The sequence below is a fragment of the Hordeum vulgare genome, chromosome 5H, assembly GCF_904849725.1.
Source record: "Hordeum vulgare subsp. vulgare chromosome 5H, MorexV3_pseudomolecules_assembly, whole genome shotgun sequence".
In the NCBI taxonomy this organism is placed as follows: Eukaryota; Viridiplantae; Streptophyta; class Magnoliopsida; order Poales; family Poaceae; genus Hordeum; species Hordeum vulgare.
In genome coordinates this window covers 302,779,492-302,802,257 of record NC_058522.1, presented here as the reverse complement: position 1 = coordinate 302,802,257, position 22,766 = coordinate 302,779,492, and positions in this window count along the sequence as shown.

Here is a 22,766-nt window from a genome sequence, read left to right as displayed (position 1 = left end):
GTGAATCCTCCTTGGCATGTTCTGAATGGTCCGACTGTATCTAATCCCCACACGGCGAATGGCCAAGAAAGGGGAATTGTCTTTAGCGCGGACGTTGGCTTGTGGAACTTGTTTGAATAGAACTGACAACCTTCGCAATGGTCGACTATATCTTTTGCCATTTCATTCGCCTGCAACCAGAAGAAACCAGCTGTGAATGCTTTGGCGACGATTGCCCTTCAGGAGGCATGATGGCCACAGGTTCCCGAGTGAATTTCTTCCAAAATTAACCGACCCTCCTCACGAGAGATACATCGCTGAAGGACGCCTGAAACACTTTCTCTGTATAACTGGTCATCAACGACGGTGAAGGACTTTGACCTGCGAACGATCTGCCTAGCTTGGACCTCGTCTTTCGGTAACTCTTGCCTCAGGATGTACGCAATGAATGGCACAGTCCATTTGGGAATGACAGCAAGAATCTCCATGACCAGGTCAACCACAGCAGGAACCTCGACTTCAGTCTGATCTGTTGAGCTCTTCGGTTGCACAGGTTCCTGTGTAAAAGAATCTTCTTTTACCGAGGGGAGGTGTAGGTGCTCAAGGCAGACATCACTCGGGACAGGTCTTCGTGTGGATCAAAGTTTTGCCAATTCATCTGCTACTTGGTTTTTCAGTCGGGGAACATGGTGAAGTTCCAGACCTTCGAACTTCTTTTCGAGCTTTCTTATTGCGTTGCAGTATGCAGTCATGGTGGGGTTCCTTACATCCCACTCCTTCATTACTTGATTAACCACTAGATCTGAGTCACCATAGACCATCAGGCGACGGACGCCGAGTGTGATGGCCATGCGCAACCCGTAAAGGAGAGCTTCGTACTCTGCTTCGTTGTTGGAAGAATCAAAATGGATCTGCAACACATACTTGAGTTTATCACCTTTCGGGGATATGAGCACTACGCCGACGCCGGAGCCATTCAACATCTTGGACCCGTCGAAGAACATGGTCCAATGAGCCGAGTAGATGTGAGTCGGTTGCTGTTGTTCTACCCATTCTGTTATGAAGTCAGCAGGAGCTTGAGACTTTATAGCTTTCTTGGCTTCGAACTTGATGTCGCAGTATAGCATCTCCATTGCACACTTTGCCACTCGGCCCGATGCGTCCCGATTGTGGAGAATTTCCGACAACGGAGCATCAGATATGACAGATACCGAGTGGTCTTGGAAATAATGAGCCACCTTCTTTGCAGTCATGTAGATCCCATAAATAAGCTTCTGATAATGGGGATACCTTTGCTTGGAAGGAGTCAGGACTTCGGAAACATAATATACTGGCCGCTGAACCTTGTACGCTTTGCCTTCTTCTTCGCGTTCAACTGTCAGAACGGTGCTGACGACTTGATTTGTAGCCGCGATGTATAGAAGAAGGGGTTCTTTACTGAGCGGGGCAGTAAGAACCGGCTGGGTGGAAAGCAGGGCTTTGAGGTCGTCGAATGTGGTTTGGGCTTCGTCTGTCCACTCGAAGGGATCTAACTTCTTCATGAGTCGGTACAGAGGTAACGCCTTCTCGCCGAGTCGAGCGATAAACCTGCTCAAAGCCGCTAGGCAACCTGTGAGCTTTTGTACGTCATGTACTCTTATCGGCCGCTCCATTCGAACAATGGCCCCGATCTTTTCGGGGTTGACATCGATCCCTCGTTCGGAAACAAAGAAACCGAGTAACTTCCCGCTGGGAACGCCGAATGAACACTTGGCTGGGTTGAGCTTGATATCGTACCTACGTAGGTTGGCGAATGTTTCTGCCAAGTCAGTCAGCAGGTCAGAACCTTTGCGTGACTTGACTATGATATCGTCCATATATGCCTCCACATTTCGACCAATCTGGTCTAGGAGGCATTTTTGGATCATTCGCATAAAAGTTGCTCCTGCATTTTTCAAACCGAATGACATAGTGATGTAACAGAAGCACCCGAATGGGGTGATGAAAGCTGTTTTTAATTCATCTGGACCATACAGACGGATCTGATGATAGCCCGAATAGGCATTAAGGAAGGATAAGCGCTCGCAACCCGCAGTCGAATCAACGATTTGATCGATGCGGGGGAGCGGGAAGTGGTCTTTCGGACAGACCTTATTAAGGTGCTTGAAATCGATGCACATACGGGGAGACTTGTCCTTCTTGGGCACCTTGACAACATTAGAGAGCCACTTGGAGTGGTGTACCTCGCGAATGAAGTTGGCTGCCAGAAGTTTAGCTACCTCCTCTCCGATTGCTTTTCTCTTGTGCGCGGTGGACCGACGCAAGCGTTCTCGGACGGGCCGAGCGGCAGGATCCACATGCAGTCGGTGCTCATCCAACTCCCTGGGTACACCTGGCATGTCAGCAGGCTTCCATGCAAAAATGTCCCAGTTCTCACGGAGGAATTGGATGAGCTCGGCTTCCTTTTTTGGATCAAGGGTTGTGGAGATGTTTGTTGGGAAGGCGGTAGCATCCGTCGGGTGGATGCTTACTTTCTTCGTGTCTCCCGCCGACTGGAATGCGGACTCGGAAGTTGGCTTCTTTGAACGCATCAGGTCGGCGGGGTCGGCAATCTTCTTGTACTCATCCAACTCGAGTACAACCATCTGATGGTCTGCAATTCTCGACCCCTGCTGCAGACACTCCTCGGCCCACTGCCGATTGCCCGTGACAGTAATCACGCCTTTGGGACCAGGCATCTTCAGCTTCAAATATACGTAACATGGACGGGCCATGAAACATACGTATGCCGGATGGCCCAGAATGGCATGGTATGCACTCTGGAAGTCTACCACCTCGAATGTTAACTTCTCTTTGCGGAAGTTCTTGTCAGAGCCGAAAACGACATCTAACGTAATCTGGCCGAGTGATTTGGCATTTCTTCTTGGGACGACTCCATGGAATTGCATACTGCTCTCGCTAAGTCTGGACATCGGAATGCCCATTCCCTTGAGAGTATCGGCATACATGATATTCAAGCCGCTGTCGCCGTCCATGAGGACTTTGCGCAGCCTAACTCCTTCCACCACCGGGTCGACGACCAGAGCTTGCCTCCTTGGGGTGGGTACGTGTGCTGGGTGGTCTGACTGATCAAAAGTGATTGCAGTCTGTGACCACTTGAGGAACGTGGGAGTGGATGGGGTTGCCATGTTTACCTCCCTGTTGACCAGCTTCAGTCGACTTTTGCTTTCTACATCAACAAAAATCATTAACATTGCATGGACTTGAGGGAACGGATCCTCCTTGTCCTCATCATCTTGCTCGGTGTGTTTCTCACTCGGCTGTCCTTCACCGAATCCTTGGGTCAGGAGGCGACACTACCGAGTGGTATGTTTCGGCAATATGACATTGCATTCTTCATCCGTCTTCGTGTGGATTGGACACGGTTGATCTAGGATGGAATTTCCTGACTGTTTCTTCTTGGGGTGTACTGTGGTTTCCCCTTGCCTTTGGACTTAGCGTTTGTAACGACTGCCGCCTCTGCTTGCGGAGTGGATTGGGCTTTCTGTTTCTGCTTCCGACTGCTGCTCCCATCTCCGTCGGTGACTGACTTATGCTTGCCGCTACGTATGCGGTCTTCCTCTTCGCCATTTGCATAGCGCGCGGCTATCTCCATCATCTTGCTCATGGAGATGTCGCCTGACCGACCAAACTTCAGGTATAGATCTCTGTACCGAACACCTGTCTTGAAGGCGCAGACTGCTTGGTGTTTTGTAACATTCTCCACCGTGTGGTAGAGGGTTGTCCAGCGCTGGATGAAATCGCGCAAGGGCTCGTTTTGCTTCTGGACACAGTGCTGAAGCTCTGTGAGACCAGCAGGGCGTTTGCACGTACCCTCGAAGGTCCTGATGAAGACTCGGGACAGATCTGCCCAACTGTAAATGCTTGATGGAGCTAACTGGTTTAGCCAAGTTCGAGCCGAACCGTCGAGCATCAGTGGGAGATGTTTCATGGCGACATGGTCATCTCCGCCACCGATCTGGATCGCCACTCTGTAGTCGTCTAACCAAGTTTCTGGTTTGGACTCTCGTATGAATTTGCTGATTCCCGTCGCCAATTGGAAGTTGGGAGGGATGTCAGCCAAGCGAGTGGCCCGACCGAAACACTCGGGGCCAGAAACAACGGTCCTGCTTCCACTCGGATGATCTCTATCGTGACCATCACGGTGGGCTCAGCTTCTGTCAACCTTCTTCTGGGTGATATACCCTCTTGCATCAGGCCTTTGATCATGCGCGTCACCACCCGAACGATGACCATCGTAATGCCGGGGTCCGTAAGGCCCACTCTGCGGAGGAGTACGCGAACGGCGATGATCTTCGGGATGAGACCGAATGGAAAGCGGATTCCGACTCTGGCCCCTGGAACGATCATTCTAGAGGCTGCCCCCTCTGCGACGCTGGTGAGAGCCGGGACTGAAAACCGACCGATGTGTGTTCCTTTGAACGGAACTATTGTGGATCTTGTTGTGCGACTAGGAGACCGCCGAGTTTTGCTGCTGCGCCGTATGTAACAAGGCACGGATCTGCTCGATTCCTCTACCAACCTCCAAATCAGTCGGCTGGAGAGAATCAACGATCCTGGCGGCTGCAGCCAAGTTGAGGATGGGTGTGCGGAACACCTCGATGTTGCTCTGGCGAGCGCGTCGATTGGAAGAACGAGGGTGCTGACGACGAGCGCCGGATGATTCTCCGATCTCACGCTCGTTCCGACCAGTCCTGGAGGGACTTTCGTGGGAATCGGCCATGAGTACTTTGGCTGCAGGCCCGTGACCCTGATACTCGGAAGGTAGTTCAGTCGGAACTGACTCCAAGCACTGGGATGACCGCGGGACCACAACCGATTCGAGCACCGCCACTTGAGAGGACATGTTTTGTCACGCTAGGGCGTGTCGCACCCAACGCTGGAGCCGCGAATGACCAGATCGCTTGTTGCGGCACGTGACGGGGGCGAAGATCGACACCGGGGTCGATGGCTGGAGAAGAAGAACGCCACAGGAACTGGCACGGAAGTGCGTAGCCCCGTGACTCAGAAGCGTCTCGATGTCGAGGGGCGCATCCTGAAGCCATGCTGAATCATCGGCGATGAAGGAGAGTGCACCGAAGAGGATCTCATGACCCATGCACAGATCTCCGCCGAATGACATGACGAAAAGATGAAATCGCAAACTCGCCGGAAGTCGCTTAGACGCCAGCCCCAAGGTGGGCGCCAACTGTCGTGGGTATAAGTCTGACAGTAGAAGTACGGGGTACAAAAGTATAAGGGCAGAGCCTTAGCTACGGCGAGGATGTATGAGTTCAGGCCCCTCTACGGTGGAGGTAAAAGCCCTACGTCTCAGTGCTCTTGGGAGCTTTGTGTCGAGTGTATTCAGGGATTACAGCAAGTGCTAACCCCTATACCAGTGGTGAAGGGCGGCTTATATAGAGTGCGCTGCCCTTCATAATGGTCCGGTGGACAGGGGCTCAGTAGTGTCGAATAAATGCAAGCGTTACTAGTAACGTAAGCCTTAAATGCTAGTTATGGTGTATGAAAACGTATGACCGTTGCCCTCCTGGGAGGTTACGATGTACAGAGTGGATTCCAGTCGGCACGTTAGATATGCTCCGAGTGGACCGTCGCCGACAGGATGATGGGGGCGTCCTTAGTTCAGTCGGAACTGTCTAAGGCCTTGTCCCCCATGAAGGGTAGTCCTTGGGTAGGACCTATAGGGTAGACCTATGACCCTACCCTGGGACTATAACCCCATCAATTCCCTTTGTCTACCGGTATAAAACTTGCCCGAGATTCGATCGTCGGTATCCCTATACCTTGTTCAATCTCGTTACCGGCAAGTCCCTTTACTCGTTCCATAGCACATAATCTCGTGGCTAACTCCTTAGTCACACTGAGCTTATTATGATGATGTTCTACCGAGTGGGCCCAGAGATACCTCTCCGTCGTACGGAGTGACAAATCCTGGTCTCCATTCGTACTAACCCAACAGATACTTTCGGAGATACCTGTAGTGCACCTTTATAGTCACCCAGTTACGTTGTGACGTTTGATACACCCAAAGCACTCCTACGGTATCCGGGAGCCGCACAATCTCACGTTCGAAGGAAACAATACTTGACATTAGAAAAGATTTAGCATACGAACAACATGATCTAGTGCTATGCTTAGGATTGGGTCTTGTCCATCACATCATTCTCCTAATGATGTGATCCCGTTATCAATGACATCCAATGTCCATGATCCGGAAACCATGATCATGTATTGATCAATGAGCTAGCCAACTAGAGGTTTGCTAGGGACACATTCTGATCTATTTATCCACACATGTATTACTATTTCCTGTTAATACGATTATAGCATGAACAATAGCCAATTATCATGAACAAGGAAATATGATAATAATCATTTTATTATTGCCTCTAGGGCATATTTCCAACAACTAATGGCTCGCAAAGAGAGAAACTGCCTCCTGTGCCAGATAAATTACCTCTTGAGGAAGCCATCAAGCTCAAGGCAACTGAAGATATCATTCCTATTGTGGAACAACCCCTTGTTTAAGAAGTCGTCCCCAACACTGAGGAAATTCAAGCATGAAAGTGCATTATATCGACTAGAGGGGGGTGAATAGGCGATTTTTCGAATTTCATCACCGAGGTAATTCCTTGTGAGGAAAGTCCTCACTCATGAATTAAGTGTAGCGGAAATAGCGCAGGATCGCGAGTGCAAAAACAACTACAACAGAATACACGATGAAGTTTACGAGATTCGGTTTGCAAAGTTCACAAGTACAGAGTACGCAAGTGAAGATTAACTCAAGTGAAGAATTTGAGGTTGAAGAAATTCAAAGAAAATCTTCAGACAAATTCTTCAAACAGCACAGATGAAAGTCTTCAACATACAATTTGAGGAAATGAAAGAATTGAAGAAATAGAACCCGTAGCCCGATGAACTCAGTTGTTGATGGCCCAGTTCCAACTGCCGTGACAGTTGTACGTCTGGTTCGAAGCGGCTTGGTATTGAAACCAAAAGGACACACAGTCCCGGGACACACAGTCCCTACCGTATTCTCCTTGAGCTAAGGACACACAGTCCTCGCCCAACACTCATGGTAAGTCTTCAGGGCAGACTTCCAAACCCTCACAAACTCGGTCACCCGGCGATCCACAATTGACTGCTGGATGCTCTTGACCATAAAGCCTAACCGTGTGGAGGATGCACAGTCCTCAAGGGTAACAGGCTTCAGCTCCACACAAGAACAACTTCTTCAGTGATGCTCAATCACTTGGTTTTGGTTTGGGATTTGGTGTTTGGGGTATTGCTGCGGCAACAAAAGTCCTTCCTTGGCGCTAGGAATTCTTCTTGTTACTTCTCTGGTTTGCGTCGATTTTTCCCTTGAAGAGGAAAGGGTGAAGCAGCACAGGAGCAGTAAGTATTTCCCTCGGTTTGAGAACCAAGGTATCGATCCAGAAGGAGGGCCTCGTCAAGTCCAGAGTACCTGCGCAAACACAAACAAGCTTGCACCCAACGCTTCAAAGGGGTTGTCAATCCCTTCAAGATTGTTTGCAAAGTGAGATCTGAAGGCGGAGAGTGCAACAAAGTAAAAGGTGTAAGGCTGAAAATATGGTGTGGAGTAGACCCTGGGGGCCATAGTGTTCACTAGAGGCTTCTCTCATAATAGCAAATATCACGGTGGGTGAAAAAATTACTGTCGAGCAATTGATAGAACCACGCAAATTCATGACGATATCTAAGGCAATGATCATACATATATGCCTCATGTCCGAGACAAGTAGACCGATACTTTCTGCATCTACTACTATTACTCCACACATCGACCGCTATCCAGCATGCATCTAGTGTATTGAGTTCATGACGAATAGAGTAACGCCTTAAGCAAGATGACATGATGTAGAGGGATAATCTCAAACCAATGATTAAAACCCCATCTTTTTACCCTTGATGGCAACAACACGATGCGTGCATCGCTACCCCTTTTGTCACCGGGTGAGGTCACCCCACGGTATGAACCCAAAACCAAGCACTTCACCCATTGCAAGAATCATAGATCTAGTTGGCCAGACAAAACCCATAACTCGAAGAGAATTACAAGGATATGAAATCATGCATAAGAGAGATCAGAAGAAACTCAAATAAGATTCATAGATAATCTGATCGTAAATCCACAATTCATCGGATCTCGACAAACACACCGCAAAAGAAGATTACATCGGATAGATCTCCATGAAGATCATGGAGAACTTTGTATTGAAGATCCAAGAGAGAGAAGAAGCCATCTAGCTACTAGCTATGGACCCGTAGGTCTATGGTGAACTACTCACGCATCATCGGAGAGGTCATGGTGTTGATGAAGAAGCCCTCCGTGTCCGAATCCCCCCTCCGGCAGGGCACCAGAACGTGCCCCAGATGGGATCTTGCGGAGACAGAAGCTTGCGGCGGCGGAAAAGTAATTTCGACGATCTCCTTATTTTTTTGGGATTTTTAGGGAATTTATAGGCGCAACCCCTAGGTAAGGGGACGCTTAGGGTCCCACAAGCCTGTGGGCCGCGGCCTACCCCCCTAGCCACGGGGTCGGGGCTTGTGGGGCCCCTAAGGCTCCCCTGCCTTGGATCTCAAGCTTCCCGATCTTCTTCCGTTTTGGAAAAAATCTTTTCGGGGATTTTCTTCCATTTGGACTCCATTTCAAAATCTCCTCTGAAAGGGGTCAAAAACATGGAAAAAACAGGAACTGTCACTTGGCACTGAGTTAATAAGTTAGTCCCAAAAAATATATAAAAGGCATGCAAAACATCCAAAGTTTGACAAGATAATAGCATGAAACCATCAAAAATTATAGATACGTTGGAGACGTATCAATCATCCCCAAGCTTAACTCCTACTCGTCCTCGAGTAGGGAAGTGATAAAGAATGAATTTTTGATGTGGAATGTTACCTAGCATAGTTGTCGTTCGCAACTTATTTCACGTGACATGAATGTTCAGACCCGTAAGATTCGAAACAATAGTTTGCTATTGACATGAAAATAGTAATACTTCAAGCAAACTAGCAAAGTAAGCACGAACTTTCAAAATAACAAGGCCAAAGAAAGTTATCCCTACAAAATCATATAGTCTGGCTATGCTCCATCATCCTCACACAAGTAATGTAAATCATGCACAACCCCGGTATTGGCCAAGTAATTGTTTTCGCACTCTTACTTTCTCAAACTTTTTATAACTATCACGCAATACATGAGCGCGAGTCATCGATATAGCACTATAGGTGGAATAGAGTGTGGTGGTGGTTGTGAGACAAAAAGGGAGGAGATAGTCACATTGACTCGGCGTATCAATAGGCTATGGAGATGTCCATTAATAGATATCAATGTGAATGAGTAGGGATTGCCATACAAGAGATGCACTAGAGCTATAAGTATGTGAAAGCTCAAAAGGAGAGCTAGTGGGTGTGCATCCAACTTGCTTGCTCACGAAGACCTAGGGCAATTTTGAGGAAGCCCATCATTGGAATATACAAGCCAAGTTAAATAACGAAGATTCCCACTAGCATATGGTAGTGACAAAGCAAGAAGCTCTCAATCATGAAGAACATGGTGCTATCATGAAGCACAAGTGTGGAAAAAGATAGTAGCATTGTCCCTTCTCTCTTTTTCTTTTTTTTCATTTGGGATCTTAGACCCCTTTTTTTCTTCTCAATTTTTTATTTTTGGGATTTTTTTTGTTTCCTCACATGGGACATGCTCTATTAATGATGATCATCACACTTTTATTTACTCACAGCTCAAAGATCACAATGATGATGACTCCATAGGAAATGCCTTCGACAGTGTACCGAGATGTGCAACGATCTAGCATGGCGTATGACGTTGAAAACATCTCGCTAGCTATCTTACGTTCATGCAATGGCAATATGAGAGTGACGGCACAAGTCATGAGACAGAACGGTGGGAGTTGCATGGCAATATATCTCGGAATGGCTATGAAAATGCCATAGTAGGTAGGTATGGTGGCTGTTTTGAGGAAGGCATATGGTGGGTTTGCGCACCGACGAGAATTGCGCGGCACTAGAGAGGATAGCAATGGTGGAAGGTGAAAGTGCATCTATACCATGGGATCACATTAGTCATGAAGAACTCACATACTTGTTGCGAAAGTTTTTGTTAGGAATCGAAACAAAGTGCTAAACGCATACTCCGAGGGGAAGGGTTGATAGGTGTAAACCATCGTGCGATCCCGACCTCAACACAAAGGATGACAATCAATAGATCAATTATGCTCCGACTTCCTAACATAGCGGTTCACCATACATGCATGCTACGGGAATCACTAACTTCAACACAAGTGTTTCTAGATTCACAGCACCCTACTAACATAGCTCTCAATATTACCAAATCCACGTCTCAAAACTAATTGAGAGGAACCAAAACTTCTCTTTCTACTCAATGCACATGAAGATGGAGGTTTTTGCATCCTCTTTGGGTATCTATCACTTTTGGGACTACTTTCATAGCATAAGCCAACTACCAAATCACGCACCGCCGTGCTCTAAAAGATATAAGTGAAGCACATAGAGCAAAAGTATCTTGCTCAAAAGATATAAGTGAAGCACTATGAGCATTCGAGCAAAATCACGATGAGTGCATGTCTATCTCTCTCAAAAAAAGGTGTGCAGCAAGGATGATTGTGACACAACAAAAAGAAAAGACTCCTAAGATACAAGACGCTCCAAGCAAAACACATATCATGTGGTGAATAAAAATATAGCTCCAAGTAATGTTACCGATGGATTGAAGACGAAAGAGGGGATGCCTTCCCGGGGCATCCCAAGCTTAGGCTTTTTGGTGTCCTTGAATTTGGCTTGGGATGCCTTGGGCATCCCCAAGCTTGAGCTCTTTCCACTCCTTATCTCTTTGTCCATGAGAACATCACCCAAAACTTGAAAACTTCACAACACAAAACTTAAACACAAACTTGTGATAACATTAGCACAAGAAAACAAGCTACCACTTCTTTTGGTACTGTAGAAAACTTGAATTATATCTATATTGATGATGGGCTACTGTATTCTCCCTTTTCCATGGCTAGTACCCCCTGACACTAACCTTAGTTTCATCAAAACAAGCAACCAACTCAACAAAAACAGAATCTGTCAAAAACAGACCAGTCTATAGCAATTTGTATACTTCATATACTTCTGGTACCTCAATAAATCTGAAAAATTACGACGGTCTGGAAAAAAATCATACCAACCAGCAGCTAAAAGAATCAACTTAAAATCTCTTTCTGAATAAAAATGAAAAATCATCTCGTGTGCGAAAAGTTTCTGTCTTTTTCCAGCAGGATCAAACAACCATTACCAAGACTAGTCATAAAGGCTTTGCTTGGCTCAAACACAAAAATAAACACAAAAAACACAATCAAAACAGATATATGAAAGTGTAGACGCAACAAAACAGAAAGAAAAAGATAAATTCATTGGGTTGCCTCCCAACAAGCTCCATTGTTTAACGCCCTTAGCTAGGCATAAAAGCGATAGAATGACGTATCGTCGTCTTTGGTGCTCAAACCATAAGTGGCCCTCATCATGGATTCATAAGGCAATCTTATTTTCTTTCTAGGAAAGTGCTCCATGCCCTAATTTAAAGGAAATTGAAATCTAATATTCCCTTCCTTCATATCGATGATAGCACCGATAGTCCTTAGGAAAGGTCTACCAAGAATAATAGGGCATGTAGGATTGCAATCAATGTCAAGCACAATGAAATCCACGGGTACATAGTTCCTATTTGCAATAATAATAACATCATTGATCCTTCCCATGGGTTTCTTGACAGTAGAATCCGCAAGATGCAAATTAAGAGAACACTCTTCAATCTCATTAAAACCCAGAACATCACATAAAGACTTTGGAATCGCGGAAACACTAGCACCCAAATCACACAAAGCATTGCACTCGTAGTTTTTGATTTTGATTTTGATAGTAGGTTCCCACTCATCATGAAGGTTTCTAGGGATAGAGACTTCCAATTCAAGTTTCTCTTCACGAGATTTTTTCATAGCTTCGACGATATGATCGGTAAAGGCCTTGTTTTGGCTATAAGCGTGTGGAGAGTTTAACATGGATTACATCAAGGAAATGCATTCAATCAAGGAGCAACTATCATAATTGAATTCCTTGAAATCCAAGGTAGTAATTTCATTACTACTCAAAGTTTTAATATCTTGTACTCCACTTTCAATGCTTTTAGCATCAAGATAGATGGACTCCGAATCATTGGGGCACTTTTCAACCAAAGTGGATTCATATCCAGCCCCATCATCATTAGGTTTGACACAAGAAAACAAAGATTCAATGCGAGTCACACCAAGCACTTTAAGATCTTCGTGATTCTTATCACGAGAACACGCCTTTTTAAGCCATTCATGTCTAGCACGAATTTGGGTGGTTCTTTCTTTGCTCTAAATCATGGAAACACACATAGCTTTCAAAGTTTCATCCATATTGATCTTGGGAGGAGCACATCTAACTTTCAAAGCGTCAATATCACTAGACATTCTATCAACGCTCTTAGCCAAATCGTCAATTTTGAGTAGTTTTTCCTCTATGGACGCATTGAAATTTTTTGGAGTTGATGAACTCTTTGATATTACTCTCTAGATCAGAGGGTAATCTATTGTAATTTCCATGAGTATTGTTGTAGGAGTTGCCAAAGTTGTTAGAGGAGTTACTAGGAAAAGGCCTAGGAACATAGTTTCTCTAAAAGCATTGTTGTTGCCAAAATTATTCCTACCAACAAAATTAACGTCCAAGCTTGCGTTGCTACTCTTAATCAAATAAGAAAAGGGCATATCATTAGGATCTAAAGGAGAACTTCTACTAGCAACAAAATTCATTAACTCATCCATCTTAGCACTCAACGAGTTAATTTCTTCTATAGCGTGTACCTTCTTACTAGTAGGTGACCTTTCAGTGTGCCACTAAGAGTAGTTCGTCATGATATTGTCTAGGAGCTTTGTGGCTTCCCCTAACGTGATTTCCATGAACGTTCCACCTGATGCGGAGTCCAAGATATTTCTAGAAGCGAAATTCAAGCCAGCGTAAAAGATTTGAATAATCATCCAAAGACTCAAGCCATGAGCGGGACAATTTCTAATCATCAATTTCATTCTCTCCCAAGATTGTGCAACATGTTCATGATCAAGTTGCTTAAAATTCATGATATCATTACGGAGAGAGATAATCTTAGCCGGCGGGAAATACTTGGATATATAAGCAACTTTGCACTTATCCCAAGAATCGATACTATTTTTGGGCAAAGAAGAAAACCAAGTTTTTGCGCGATCTCGCAACGCGAAAGGAAAAGGCTTCAATTTATTCACATCATTATCCACATCTTTCTTCTTTTGCATATTGCAAAGCTCCATGAAGGTATTAAGATGGTATGCGGCATCTTCACTAGGAAGGCCGGAGAATTGCTCTTTCAAAACAAGATTCAGCAAAGTGGCATTGATTTCGTATGACTCCGCACTAGTGGCGGGAGCAATTGGAGTACTAATAAAATCATTATTATTAGTATTCGAGAAGTCACAAAGTTTGGTGTTTTCATTCATGGTGACTACGGAAAGCAAGCAAGCACACAAGAGAACAAAGAGCAAGCGAGAAAAAGGGCGAACGAAAAGGCAAATGAAAAAGGCAAATGAAAAAGGCAAATTGTGAAGTGGGAGAGAGGAAAACGAGAGGCAACTGGCAAACAAAGTAAATGCAAGAGATGAGTTTGCGACACTTACTTGGATGAGTTCTTGACTTGATCCTCCCCGGCAACGACGCCAGAAATCCTTCTACTACGGCAACAAAAATCCATCCCCGGCAACGGCGCCTAAAATCCTTCTGCTACTTCTCAAACAACACCGCTAGAATTGACACGTTGACAGAGACTTGCTTGCATTGATTTTTCCCTTGAAGAGGAAACGGTGATGCAGCACAGGAGCAGTAAGTATTTCCCGTAGTTTGAGAACCAAGGTATCAATCCAGTAGGAGAATCTCGTCAAGTCCAGAGTACATGCACAAACACAAAAGAGCTTGCACCGAACGCTATAAAGGGGTTGTCAATCCCTTCAAGATTGTTTGCAAAGTGAGATCTGAAGACGGAAAGTGCAACGAAGTAAAAAGTGTAAGGCGGAAAATATGGTGTGGAGTAGACCCGGGGGCCATAGTGTTCACTAGAGACTTCTCTCAAAATAGCAAGTATTACGGTGGGTGAACAAATTACTGTCGAGCAATTGATAGAACCACGCAAAGTCATGACGATATCTAAGGCAATGATCATACATATAGGCATCACGTCCGAGACAAGTAGACCGATACTTTCTGCATCTACTACTATTACTCCACACATCGACCACTATCCAGCATGCATCTAGTGAATTGAGTTCATGACGAACAGAGTAACGCCTTAAGCAAAATGACATGATGTAGAGGGATAATCTCAAACCAATGATGAAAACCCCATATTTTTACCCTTGATGGAAACAACATGATGCGTGCCTCACTACCCCTTCTGTCACTGGGTGAGGTCACCGCACGGTATGAACCCAAAACCAAGCACTTCTCCCATTGCAAGAATCATAGATCTAGTTGCCAGACAAAACCCACAACCCGAAGAGAATTACAAGGATATGAAATCATGCACAAGAGATATCAAAATAAACTCAAATAAGATTCATATATAATATGGTCATAAAGCCACAATTCATCGGATCTCAACAAGCACACCGGAAAAGAAGATTACATCGGATAGATCTCCATGAAGATCATGGAGAACTTTGTATTGAAGATCCAAGAGAGAGAATAAGCCATCTAGCTACTAGCTATGGACCCATAGGTCTATGGTGAAGTACTCACGCATCATCGGAGAGGTCATGGTGTTGAGGAAGAAGTCCTCCGTGTCTGAATCCCCCCTCCGGCAGTGCACCAGAACATGCCCCAGATGGGATCTTGCGGAGACAGAAGCTTGCGGCGGCGGAAAAGTACTTTCGATGATCTCCTCATTTTTTATGGATTTTTAGGGAATATATAGGCGCAAAACCTAGGGCCGAGGTGGCCTAGGGAGCCCACAAGGCTGGACGGCGCGGGCTCCCCCCTGGTCGCTCCATGAGGGCTTGTGGGGTCCCTAAGGACCCCCTACCTTGGCTCTCAAGTCTCCCGATCTTCTTCCGTTCCGGAAAAAATCTTTTTGGAAGTTTTATTCCGTTTGGACTCCGTTCGAAATCCTCCTCTGAAAAGGGTCAAAAACATGGAAAAAACATGAACTGGCACTTGTCACTGAGTTAATAAGTTAGTCCCAAAAAATATATAAAAGACATACAAAACATCCAAAGTTTGACAAGATAATAACATGGAACCATCAAAATTATAGATACGTTGAAGACGTATCAGCCAACAGTAGATGGCACAAAGGAACTAGGTTGTTCAGACTGAATTTTACTGAGCTGCTTTTGCGGAGGAGGTGCGGATTGTTTTGCAGTTGAGGATTTTGCAGTCGGTGCAACTTTCTGAGGTAATTTTTGTTTTGACACAGCAGTTGAAGCTTCTGGTTTCTTCAGCAAAGTCTTCTTCTGAGGAATTGCAGTAGCAAAGGCCTCAGCAGCTGAAGAGGTGGCAGTAGTGGATGCAGAAGTAGAGTCCTCATTGAATTTCGTCACAACTCCTTTTGCCTTTTTCTTCAATTTATACAAGTATTTGTCTCTCTCATCAGGATAGTCCTCAATAGTGGCTACACTGGAGGGATGAGCTACTTGTTGATCACCCTGTGGCGGCCTTTTGCAGGGTGGCTTGAGGGCGAACTTCTTTGCATATTTCGAAGTCACATATTTGTACTCCTTCCATTCTTTAGCCCACCTACGCTCAATCTTTTGAAGCATTATTTTGTGCTTCGACATGGTCTCTTTAGCATGTATTTCCTCATCAGGTGTACAATAATCAACATATATTTCTTCAGGTATCTCAAAAGAAGTATTCTGCTCCACTTTCTTGTCACATTTCTGTTTCCGGTCTTCTTCCATTTTCTTCAGACGAGGTTTTTGGTGAGGAATTTGAATTCTTGATGATTCTGAAGACACATGTAAGGTTTCTTCGAGAAATGCTGCAAATGAGTTAAGTGATGAGAACCTAGAGATTCATCAGCTTACATTTTGTACCTATGAACAGAGTAAAGGTGCGAAGAATTTGGAGAGGTCATATGCGTTCTCACATTTGAGGAAATTAAAAAAAAGTTGAGGAATTTGACTAGTGAGTTGAGAATTTGACTAAGTATTCTGATCTTGGGTTCGAGAGTTGTGCAGATTCGAAAATTTACACAATTGAGGAATCTCATGAAGAATTTTAGTAACTTAGTGAAATTCATCAAGTGTTCTAGGCATGAATGTGCACAGCTGAGGAAATTTCTGAGGAAAAACTGATTTCACGAATCTAATATGAAATAAAAGATCAATAGGGGCGGTAATATAAGATTTTATTTACAATGTGCGAAGAACACGAAGAACTGAGGCAGTAAAAAGAAGAAGTTCTTCGGTTGAAATCTTCAGTGCCCTAACTTGGCAACTGAAAACAGCTACGGCGGCAGCGGAGGAGGATATTCCGCAGTCGGCGTGAGTCAGGCGATGATGAGGGCGAGGCAGTGAAGCTCTTCCTCACTGGCGGCGAAGATGTTAGTGGTGGCACTAGGGTTCGAGCTCGAGCGGAGAAGATGAGAGGTAAGGAAGAGTTCTGACTGAGGGGGTAAGGGGGTATTTATAGCTTAGGTGAAAAACTGTTTGGGCCGAAACTTTCGGACCGAACTGCCCTTGCCCCTTCATCTTTGCTTGACAGGTGGTGCCCACGATTGAAGTGGTGGAGATCGTGGTTCTCCGAACGTGAGTAGTGGGTGCGGTTACTGTTGCAACGGTTAAAAATTTTGAATTTTGAGGATTTCGTTTCAAAGTCCTCGGCTGACAAGGATTCAGTGAGGATTTTGAACAAGTGTCAAATAGAACGCATCTGAAGAATTGAGAATAGACTCGATTGAGGTTAGCATAGAGGGGAGTCAGGTCCGAACACATTCACTTAGATGAAATATCAAATTGAGGACTGGGCTATAAGTGAATGTTGTTGATGACATTGAAAGCTCATTATATATATAGAAACTCTATTCATCACCCAGGGTGCAGAATAGTTTATTCTTCATCCGAGATAATCTTATGATCAATTTACAAAAAAATTACATTTGAAATACAAATAGTTACATTTGTATTGAATCACTACATAAAATATTCAAAAGAAAAACGAAAATATAGGTCATAAGACCAAAAACAAATTGAATTATTGTATTTCTTGCACTATTTTTGTATGTTCATAATTTTACGTGACATCAAATATTTTTACATTGATTATATTTTTTACGGTCTCTTTTTACGTATAAAATAAGACAAAATTTACGGAACGTAAAATTACAGTGCATTGATGTTAGAATAGAGGGGGAGAAGAATAACTATTCCTCACCGAGGGTAACGAATAGCGCGACCCACCTTCGTTTATTATCCATGCTATAATTGTATTGAATGAAAACATAGACACATGTGTGGATACATAGACAAAACAATGTCCCTAGCAAGCCTCTAGTTGGCTAGCTAGTTGATCAAGGATAGTCAAGGTTTTCTGACTATATGCAAGTGTTGTCACTTGATAACTGGATCGCATCATTAGGAGAATCATGTAATGGACTAGACCCAAATTATGAACGTAGCATGTGATCGTGTCATTTTGTTGCTATTGTTTTCTGCGTGTCAAGTATTTATTCCTATGACCATGAGATCATATAACTCACTGGCACCGGAGGAATACCTTGTGTGTATCAAACGTTGCAACCTAACTGGGTAACTACGAAAGGTGCTCTATAGGTATCTCCGAAGGTGTCTGTTGAGTTAGTATGGATCAAGACTGGGATTTGTCACTCTGTGTGACAGAGAGGTATCTCGGGGCCCACTCGGTAATACAACATCACACACAAGACTTTCAAGCAATTTGACTAAGTGTAAGTCACAGGATCTTGTATTACAGAACGAGTAAAGAGACTTGCCGGTAACGAGATTGAAATAGGTATGCGGATACCAACAATCGAATCTCGGGCTACTAACATACCGAAGGACAAAGGGAATGACATACGGGATTATATGAATCCTTGGCACTGAGGTTCAACCGATAAGATCTTCAGAGAATATGTAGGATCCAATATGGGCATCCAGGTCCTGCTATTGGATATTGATCGAGGGGTGTCTCGGGTCATGTCTGCATAGTTCTCGAACCGCAGGGTCTGCACACTTAAGGTTCGATGATGTTTTAGTATAGTTGAGTTATATGTGTGGTTACCGAATGTTGTTTGGAGTCCTGTACGAGATGACGGACGTCACGAGGGTTTCCGGAATGGTCCGAAAACGAAGATTGATATATAGGATGGTTTCATTTGGTCACCGGAAAGTTTTGGGCAATTCCGGGAGTGTACCGAGAGTGACGAATGGGTTCCGAGTATTCACCGGGAGTGGCCCGCCCACCCGGGAGTGAGCCCAGTGACCCTAGGGTGGCGCACCAGCCCTTAGTGGTCTGGTAAGGCCAGCCCAATAGGGCCATGGCGCCAAAAGTGAAAAACACCAAAGGAAAGAAAAAAAGGAAAGAGGGAGGTGGGAAGGAAGAGGAGGACTCCTCCTTCCCCAAACTGAATTGGAGAAGGAGTCCTCCTCTCCGTTCGGCCGGCGCACCAAGGGGCTCCTTGAGCCCCAAGGCTAGCCCCTCCCCTCCTCCTATATATACTAGTGGTTTTAGGGTTTTTGAGACACAACTTTGCCATGTGCAACTAAGACCTATACCACGTAGTTTTACCTCTAGATCGAACTTTTGCGGAGCTCGGGCGGAGCCCTGCAGGAGTAGATCATCACCACCACCTGAGCGCCGTCATGCTGCCGGAGAACTCATCTACTTCTCCATCTCTCTTGCTGGATCAAGAAGGCCGAAATCGTCATCGAGCTGTACGTGTGCTGAACGCGGAGGTGCCGTCCGTTCGGTGCTAGATCGGAACGGATCATGGTACGACGATGATTTGAATCACGAAGCTGTACCACTACATCAACCGCATTTCTTAAACGCTTCCCGCTTAGCGATCTACTAGGGTACGTAGATCTAATCTCCTCTCATAGACGGACATCACCATGATAGGTCTTCATGTGCGTAGGATGTTTTTTTGTTTCCCATGCAACATTCCCCAACAGTGGCATCATGAGCTAGGTTCATGCGTAGATGTTATCTTGAGTAGAACACAAAAGGTTTTGTGGACGTTGATGTTCGATTTGCTGCCCTCCTTAGTCCTTTATCGATTCGGCGGTATTGTCGGATTGAAGCGTACCGGACCGACATTACTCGTACGCTTACAAGAGACTGGTTTCATGGACTGACATGCAACTCGTTGCATAAAGATGACTGGCGGGTGTCGGTTTCTTCAACTTTACTTGAATTTGTTTTGATTGAGGCGGTCCTTGGAGAGAGGTTAAATAGCAATTTGCACATATCCGTTGTGGTTTTCGCGTAAGTAAAATGCGATCATACTAGACACCCATAGCAGCCATGTAAAACATGCAACAACAAATTAGAGGACGTCTAACTTGTTTTTGCAGGGTACGCTTGTGATATGATATGGCCAATGACGTGATGTGATATATTGGATGTATGAGATGATCATGTTGTAATAGTTAATATCGACTTGCGCGTCGATGCTACGGCAACCGGCATGAGCCATAGGGTTGTCTTTAAACTAAGGTTTGTGTTTGCAGATGCGTTTACTATATTGCTAGGTCGTAGCTTTAGTATTAATAGCATAGATAGCAAGACAACCCCGATGGTGGTACGATGATGGAAATCATGATGATGGAGATCATGGTGTGGCGCCGGTGATAATAAGATCATGTCGGTGCTTTGGTGATGCAGATCAAGAAGCACAAGATGATGGCCATATCATGTCACTTATGAATTGCATGTGATGTTAATTCTTTTATGCACCTTATTTTGCTTAGAACGACGGTAGCATTATCAGGTGATATCTCACTAAAATTTCAAGATGAAATTGTGTTCTCCCTGACTGTGCACTGTTGTGACAGTTCGTCGTTTCGAGACACCACGTGGTGAGCACACGCGGAACACTCGTGTTAAACTTGACGAGCCTAGCATGTGTAGACATGGCCTCGGAACACATGAGACCGAAAGGTCGAGCATGAATCGTATAGTTGATATGATTAGCATAGAGATGCTTACCACTGAAACTATCCTCAACTCACGTGATGATCGGACTTGAGTTAGTGGATTTCGATCATGTACCACTCAAATGTCTAGAGAGATGTACTTTTTGAGTGGGATTTATCAAGTAATTTGATTAGTCCACTTTGCAATATTTGTGTTGTAGATCAATGGCTCACGTAGTAGCAACCCCGAATTTTAATACGTTCCTAGAGAAAGCTAACTTGAAAGATGATGGAAGCAACGTTGTAGACTGGGCTCGTAATCTAAAGCTGCTCCTGCAAACTGGGAAGAACGATTATGTACTTAATGCTGCGCTAGGAGATGAACCACCCGCTACGTCTAGCCAAGATGTTTTGAACGCCTGGTTAACACGTAAGGAGGACTACTCAGTAGTTCAATGTGCAGTCTTGTATGGCTTAGAGCCGGGACTTCAACGTCACTTTGAGCGTCATGGAGCATATGAGATGTTCTAGGAGTTGAAGTTTATCTTTCAAAAGAACGCCCGGATCGAGAGGTATGAGACCTCCAATAAATTATATGCTTGCAAGATGGAGGATAATTCGTCTATCGGTGAATATGTGCTCAAAATGTATGGGTACTCAAACCGTCTAGCTGAGCTGGGGATTGAACTCCCGCAATAGGCTATCATTGACAAAATTCTTCAATCACTGCCACCTAGCTATAAGAGCTTTGTGTTGAACTATAACATGCAAGGGATGAACAAGTCACCCGGCGAGTTAATCGCGATGCTGAAAGTCGTAGAGTCAGAACTCCGGAAAGAGCATCAAGTGTTGATTGTCAATAAGACCACTGGTTTCAAGAGAAACAACAAAGGCAAGAAGGGTAACTCAAAGAAGAGCGGCAAGCCTGTTGCCAATCCGACGAAGAAACCCAAGGCTGGACCTAAGCCTAAAACAGAGTGTTATTATTGCAAGGGACCGGGTCACTGGAAGCGCAACTCCCCCAAGTATTTGGCTGATAAGAAGGTGGCCAAGGAAAAATCAGGTATATTTCATATACATGTTATTGATGTGTACTTAACCAACTCTCCTAGTAGTGCATGAGTATTCGATACCGGTTCTGTTGCTCATATTTGCAACTCGAAATAGGAACTGCGGAATAAACGAAGGCTGGCGAAGGATGAAGTGACGATGCGCGTGGGAAATGGTTCCAAGGTTGATGCAATCGCCGTCGGCACAGTCTCACTTCAGTTACCATCAGGATTAGTTATGAACTTAAATAATTTTTATTTAGTGCATGCGTTAAGCATGAACATTATATCTGGATCTTGTTTATTGCGAGACGGTTACTCGTTTAAGTCAGAAAATAATGGTTGCTCTATTTCTATGAGTAATATCTTTTATGGTCATGCACCCAATGTGAGAGGATTGTTCGTATTGAATCTTGATAGCGATGATACACATATACATAACATTGAGACCAAAAGATGTAGAGTTAACAATGATAGTGCCATGTTTTTTTGGCACTGCCGCTTAGGTCATATTGGTGTAAAGCACATGAAGAAACTCCATTCCGATGGGCTTTTGGAGTCACTTGATTTTGAATCACTTGACACGTGCGAACCATGCCTCATGGGCAAGATGACTTTCACGCCTGATAGGACTTTCACAAAGCACATACCTTGATCAAGTTTTGACGAAGTTCAAAATGGAATAGTCCAAGAAGGGGTTCTTGCCAGTGTTACAAGGTATAAAATTGAGTAAGACTTAGTGCCCAGCAACTGAGGAAGATAGAGAAGAAATGAGTTCCGTCCCCTATGCTTCAGCCATAGGTTCTATCATGTATGCAATGTTGTGCACTAGACCGGATGTCACCTTGGCCATAAGTATGGCACGCGGGTTTCAAAGTAATCTAGGAGTGGATCACTGGACGGCGATCAAGAATATTCTGAAGTACCTGAAAAGGACTATGGAAAGGTTTCTCGTTTATGGAGGTGATGAAGAGATCATCGTAAAGGGTTACGTCGATGCAAGTTCTGACACTGATCCGGATGACTCTAAGTCTCAAACCGGATACGTATTTATTCTTAATGGGGGTGCGGTAAGATAGTGCAGTTCCAAGCAAAGTGTCGTAGCAGATTCTACATGTGAAGCGGAGTACATGGCTGCCTCGGAGGCAGCTAAGGAGGGTGTCTGGATGAAGCACTTCATGACAGATCTTGGAGTTGTGCCGAGCACACTAAATCCAATAACTTTGTTCTGTGACAACTCTGGTGCCATTGCTTTGGAAAAGGAACCAAGGTTTCACAAGAAGTCCAGGCAGATCAAACGATGCTTCAACCTCATCCGCGACTACGTCGAAGGAGAGGACGTAAATATTTGCAAAGTGCACACGAATCTTAATGTAGCTGATCCGCTGACTAAACCTCTTCCACGGGCAAAACATGATCAACACCAGAACTGTATGGGTGTGAGATTTATTACAAT